We start from the raw sequence: 6,763 nt of genomic DNA, 5'->3' as shown, positions 1-6,763 counted from the left end.
AGTCTGTAAGTATTTGCACAGTGACACATTTTTGGGGGGGCTCTGTACTCCAGAAAATTGTATCTGAAAGCAAACAATGAATATGAAGTTGAAGTGCAGTAAACTTTGCTTTGATGGTATTTTCATCCATATTGGCTGATCCATGTAGGAACTCCAGCCTTTTATATACATAGCCCCACGTTTTTTTAGGAAACCATAGGTAATTGGACAAACTAACATAGTCTAAAATAAATTTAGTCATTTAGTCATATTTAGTATTTGGTTGCAAATCCTTTGCATTTGATAACTGTCTGGAGTCTGCCACCCATTGACATCACTGGATGCTGGGTATCTTGCCTGGTGATGCTCTGCCAGGCCTGTAATGCAGCTATCTTAGTTTTCCATTTGTTTTGGGGCTATTTGCCTTCAGTCTTGTCTCCTGCCAGTGTAAAGCATGTTCAATTGGATTCACGCTGGGTGATCGATTTGGCCAGGCAGCAATATTCCTATAACACTCCTTGGTTGCATTAGTAGCATGTTTGGGAACATTCTCATACTGCAAGGTGAAGCACAATCCATTGGTTTTTGTGGATTTTGGTAGGACCTAAGATAAGATGTTTCTTTACACCTCAATATTCATCCAGCAGCTGTTGTCAGCAGTCTCATCATAAATCAAGACAAGTGGGCCAGTAGTATTGGCAGTCATATATGCCTACATTATAACACTATCTCTGCCATGTTTTACAGATGAGGTGGTATGCTTTGGATCATGAGCAGTTCCTTTCTTTCTCCATACTTTCTTCTTTCCATCACGTTGATACAGGGTAGTACTTGTCTCATCTGTACATAAGACTTTGTTCCAAAACTGTACTGTTTTTTTATGATTGCTTCTAAGCTGGCCATTCTGTTCTTGATTGGTTTGCATTTTGTGTTGAACCCAGAGGTTATGCCGGTGTAGTCTTTTTTTTTATTATTCAACAAAAATCCACCCCCACCCCCCCAAAAAATTTAAAAGACAACCCAAATAAAAAATAAAAAATACCAAAATCATAACAAATATTCAGCAGCTGCCAAATGCCAACCTTCTGTAATTCGCTCCATGAAACAGAGCAATAGATGTCTATATGTAGACAATTTAGAGAAAGCTATTTACACAACGAGACCAGAACAGGGAGTGTGGTGGCTTCCATCTTTTTAGCCAGCCACCCATACACATTTTTGAGGTAGAGATGAATCAAATTTTGAATTGCCATTCAAAATGAGTACTCTGGGACAGCATGGAATAACTCTGTTAACAATATTGGATTACACTGTAGCCACTTGGCTCGAAAAATTGCAGTGGGGCAATCCTAAAACATATGCATGAACGTGCTGAAGGACCCCTGAGGGTAGAACTCACAGATCAGAGAATGACTGAGCGTAGTCTTCTCTTTTAGTACTCTTTGAAACATATATACCTACATCCTGGAGATTATCTGGAAATTACCTGGTTCTTTATCTGCTTTGTGGTTTTTTCTTCATAATTGAAAGTATTCCTCTGAAGTCTACTGCAGTTGACGTGAGCTTCTGTGGGCTACCAGGTTGGTTGCTATTGGCAAACTCACCACTGTATTCCTGCTTCTTAACAATGTTCAAAACTGTTGTTTTTGACACACCCAATATTTCGGTCCTCACATTGAGAGATAACAGCTGCAGTCACCAAATGCAAATGTCACACTAATAATTAACTCTAGACCTATTGTTTGCTTTCTTGTTGCATCAACGAATGATGCAATGACACGCAGCTGGCCAAGAAACAGCTGGGCAGCCAACTAATTATTTTAGTTCCATAAAATGGGGGAATATGTATAAAAAGGGCTGTAATTCCGACACAGATTACCTTATACGGATGTAAATACCCTCATATTAACGCAGATGTACATATTAACGCACATTATAGAGGGAATTTATATCTTTACAGAAAGGGCTCAAAATTAAGAAATCTAAATATTAATATATACAACCCTGCTACTGGACACTTTACCTCCTTGTTTCATTTAAATTCCAATATGCTAGAGATTGGAGCCAAATTGACACAAATTGTGTCACTGTCCAAATACTCACAGAGTGAAGTACATAAAAATGAAGGCCCTTCTATTATTTCAGGACATATCTGTTCATAATGGCTTTAACAAAACCTCAAGCTGAGCATTACAGAAATTTCTCTAAATTCTTTCAGTGTTTTGCCGAATCCCCCAGAGGAAAAAGGAGAGATTCTGTGGTTGCAGTTAAACTGAATTACGATGGCCTGATCAGTCCTATAAATCACATTCCATTCTGAAAGAAGGACAGCACAGAACTATGAATATAATGTAATTACAGCAATTTGATTACACCCAGCAGCCAAGATTCAAAGGATGGAGCTGTCTCCATTAATACATTTGAATGCTTCAGCTGATACATTTTGGGCTTCAGAATGAATAACGGAATTAACCTTGCTATATTTCCTTTCAACATTTGCCATTTGTAACTTGTTTGTAAGCTTTTACTTAAATTGCAATATGAACCATTCACGAGGGAATGTGATATGTATGAGGAATGCTTAATCTTTTGCTGACATCCAATTGAGGTGATACAGGAAACTGGGGTCAAATGGTGACCAATCTAACAAGCTCTGGTGAATAAAATTAATTTCCCCCATAGAAAAGGTTAAGAGAAGAAATTGTGCACTAATAAAATACTGCTGCTTTTAAGCCATCGTTCCCCTTGAGTGAATATTTAGGTCAGGTCCACTACATCTTAAACTGTACCCATAACTAACAATACCAATTCTGTGATGCACTGAAAATAGACTATAGTGGATTATAACACATTTCCATCCCATTCGAAGAGTCAGAAAATACATACTGTTTACATAAGGTTTCACAGCAATACAACCAATAATAGTGATGAGTAAAAGTAACTAATTTTAACAGAACATGAAACTAACATTATTTGTAATAATGGTTAATAGTTGAATCATTTAGCAGACAGATATCCTTCAGTGCTTGTAATATTATTGGCATTTGGTCCACCCAAACACTTGACATACTGTATCTGGGATCCACAAAATAAATGCTGTCAACTTGTGTTTCAAGAGTTGGTAGGGCAGTAGGCAACATTATAAAGGGAATTTATATCTTTACAGAAAGGGCTCAAAATTAAGAAATATAAATATTCATATATACAACCCTGCTACTGGGCATAAGAGTGATGATGTCTCCTTTTGAATACAAAGTGGTCCCTGTCAGCAGACATGTTTGTAAAAACATAAAACATGTCAGATTACAGTATACCTTCAGTGTGTCAATAATTCATGCTACATTTAATTGCTTTATATAAGTATTTAACTATTTCACATAGCTGGGCACATTTGTACAGTGGGAACCAATGCTCAGAGACAAAGCTCAGTGATTGACTTTGGGTTTAACCCTTACTTTGAAAACCCCTAATCTTTCATTTAAGTAATTTACATTCACAGTTATCATCTGCTCTTGAAGAGATTTTTCATAAGCACCAGATAGGAGAATGCTCCTCCTGCAATATCCTCCTTTAATCCCGTTCCAGAAGATATGCCATGCACTGTTACTTTCGATAATTGTAGGATTCGATTGATACCCCCAGTTTTACGCAGCTGCAATTTTCATCTGGACCTAAAGATTAAGGCTAGAAGGGACATAAGGTTAATTGGGCACTTAGCCAGGACCTAATCACCCAAAGGCCGTGCGCAATTTTTCGTTAGATTCAAAGGCAGTAAACTCCGTTACCTCTAATTACAACAGTACCGTTTTACTGTCACATAATGCATTTTTGATAGACGTTTTGAATGCACACTTCCATTATATTGCACTGCATTCTCAGGTCCTGGTTTCTTACTCAGGGAAAGTTATAATAAAGAAAAATAAGCATGGTCTCTAGAACACAAATGTAAAATATTGCACCATTCTGGAATAGGCCTATCCATCTTTGCGCCGAAGTGTAGGCCTACCTAGTATAAAGGCACTGAATTTGTGACAGCATTTATCTAAGCTCAGCTGCAAACACTGCGAATGTATGTTATGGATATTGACACAGCAGTAAAAAAACACATTCTTTGGAATATTCTATTCTTTGGTGGAACGTCCTTGGAACATAACTGGTTAACTTCTAGGATAAATTTCGCTCTAAAGTAATTCTAGCGCGAAAATTAAAGCATCTAGATAAAACGTTAAAATTATTCTATTGCTGCATATTAGTTATTTGCTAAACAAGCGACACGAAACTAGCCTAACCCGCAAGTCTCATTACGCAACTTAAATATGCAACTACTAACACAAATTCACACATAGTCGCCTAATATCAACGTCTATATAACCAGTTATATAACCAGTTAATCGCGTTTTATTAATACAATAGGGAACAGATATGCAAGGTTCATGCTAAATATATTACAGCACATTGGTTCGTTCTTTCGAGAGCCCAAATATTCTCTGAAAGTCAATTGACACACAAAAAAATGAATTCAAGGAACACATACAACATTATGCCAGACTACTAGAACACTGCTACTCAAGGGCGCACAGATATTACCTGCATTCGAAATGTGAAGAAATTCTATTTTATCCTAAGAAACTGGACGCTCAAAAATAGTCTTTCCAGTCATCGTTTCTCCAGGTAAGTGCCACCTATTCCAGCAGGTAGGGGACTTCTCACTATGCAGACTATGCAGTCTTAGGGTGCATTCAGCTAGAAACAACACGCAGCTCTGATCTCAGGTAATTTTCTCTATAACCTAATGCTTACCGTGTACGATCGCAGTGGCTTTGCGATACCTGTTTATTGCAAATAACTCTATTTTTAGAGACCCGCTATAAGAACTCAATTGGATTACAAGCGTCAAGTCAAAGCGATGAACCAATCGGTGTGGCTAAGATTCTGATCAGCGCTTAATCTGACTAAGGCAGAGTTTTAGTGAGTTAACCAGAGTCAATACTGCCAAAAAGGAATTAAGTGAAGTGAAAGTGACCACCACAATGCAAGAAGGATCTAATGGCTAATCGCATGATAACGCTTAAATCTTCCTTGCATTTATTAGATCTTAAGAGATAACTGTCTTTTGTTTCGCCAACGACCGACATTGTATAGTGTTATGAGATCATTTTATTCTACTGTCAAAATGAGGTGTAATCCAGACATATGCAAATATGACTGAAAACTGTGATTTTTTTTTGACTATTTGGATTAATATGAACGTACCATTATTACCGCTGTAAACCCATTATGTGGCAGTATTGTGGATTAGGAACTCAGTAATAGGCTATCTTTTTTCATGCGTTAAATGCATTATTGGTTTTAGTAGCCTAGTAAAACGTAAAAATATGTGCCCTATCCCCACTAAGGCATTCACTTCAGGATTTAAATGACGTGAACTTTAGCAGCTTGAATAGGCTGTATCTGGTAGGCCTGTTTATCAAGGGCTATATCTTGACAATATGGGAATACTGTACAGTTATGGGTGATATTATTTAAATAAATGAATAACAAACATCCATATTAATCAAATAAATATGTTGGCCTTTTGCTTAATAAACATTATCCAACACTCAGTCTGTAACTGCGGTGGCCAATCAATCAATTTGTTTTGAAGAGGTGACTTGGGTGCTATTCCTAATTTGATCTGTTTTCATCCAGTCATTAAAATGTAAATTAAAGTCTGATCTATTATTATTATACAACAACAAATATGTTCCTGATTGTGTATTCATGCTGGCTACAGGCTAATTATGACATAGCACACTTAACATTCAGGAATTTGATGCAGTCAAAAAACACTTTTTCCATTTTGGGAACTTATCAACTAGGGTGTTGGACATTAAATGCCATGTTTGTCCCAGCTGTGGCAGTAATTTTGAGCCCAAGCCCCCAACAACCTATGGTTCAGTTTTTAAAAAATGGTTTAATAGGCACCCTTACTGTTGGCGGTGACTTCTCCGTCTTGTACTATCCTTTCAGAAATGTTTTATCAAGATAATTTAAATTGGTACTTATCTTTGCTTATCTCAACACTATCTTGAGATAGTTTTATTCTACTTCGGAATTATTGGCACCCTTGATAAATATGTACAAATAATATTGTAAACATTACATTACATTACATTACGTGGCATTTAGCAGACGCTCTTATCCAGAGCGATGTACAACAAAGTGCAAATCAAACACAAAAACATGTGCAAAAGTGGACCTGAGAGGACAGTACAGTTCCGAGTCCTAGTGTAAACATACAGAAATTCAGAACCCTTGAGTGCAATCAACTTTCAAACTAGCATACCACAGTTGGCAGCTAGAATACAACAAAACAACAGCCAATAAAAACAACAATATCTATACATAAGTGCCATTACGGTCTAAGGCTAATCACGGTGATTGTGAGTTGGGGAGGGAAAGGTGTAGCCTGAAGAGATCAGTCTTCAGTCTGCGCTTGAAGGAGGTCAGAGACTCTGCCGTTCTGACATCCACCGGGAGGTCATTCCACCACCGTGGGATCAGGGCAGACAGCAGTCGTGAGCGTGAAGTGCAGGTGTGGCGAGGGGGAGGCGCCAGACGGCACGAAGTGGCAGAACGGAGGGGTCTTGTTGGTGTATAGGTCTTGATAAGGGATTGAATATATACAGGGGCTGATCCTTTAACTGACTGGTATGCGAGCACCAAAGTTTTAAATTTGATGCGAGCCATAACAGGCAGCCAGTGGAGGTTGCTGAGCAGGGGGGTGACATGTGAATGTCTGGGA

The sequence above is a fragment of the Conger conger genome, chromosome 2 (assembly GCF_963514075.1).
Source record: "Conger conger chromosome 2, fConCon1.1, whole genome shotgun sequence".
Classification (NCBI taxonomy): domain Eukaryota; kingdom Metazoa; phylum Chordata; class Actinopteri; order Anguilliformes; family Congridae; genus Conger; species Conger conger.
The sequence above is the reverse complement of the archived record's forward strand: the minus strand, read 5'-3'. Positions refer to the sequence as shown.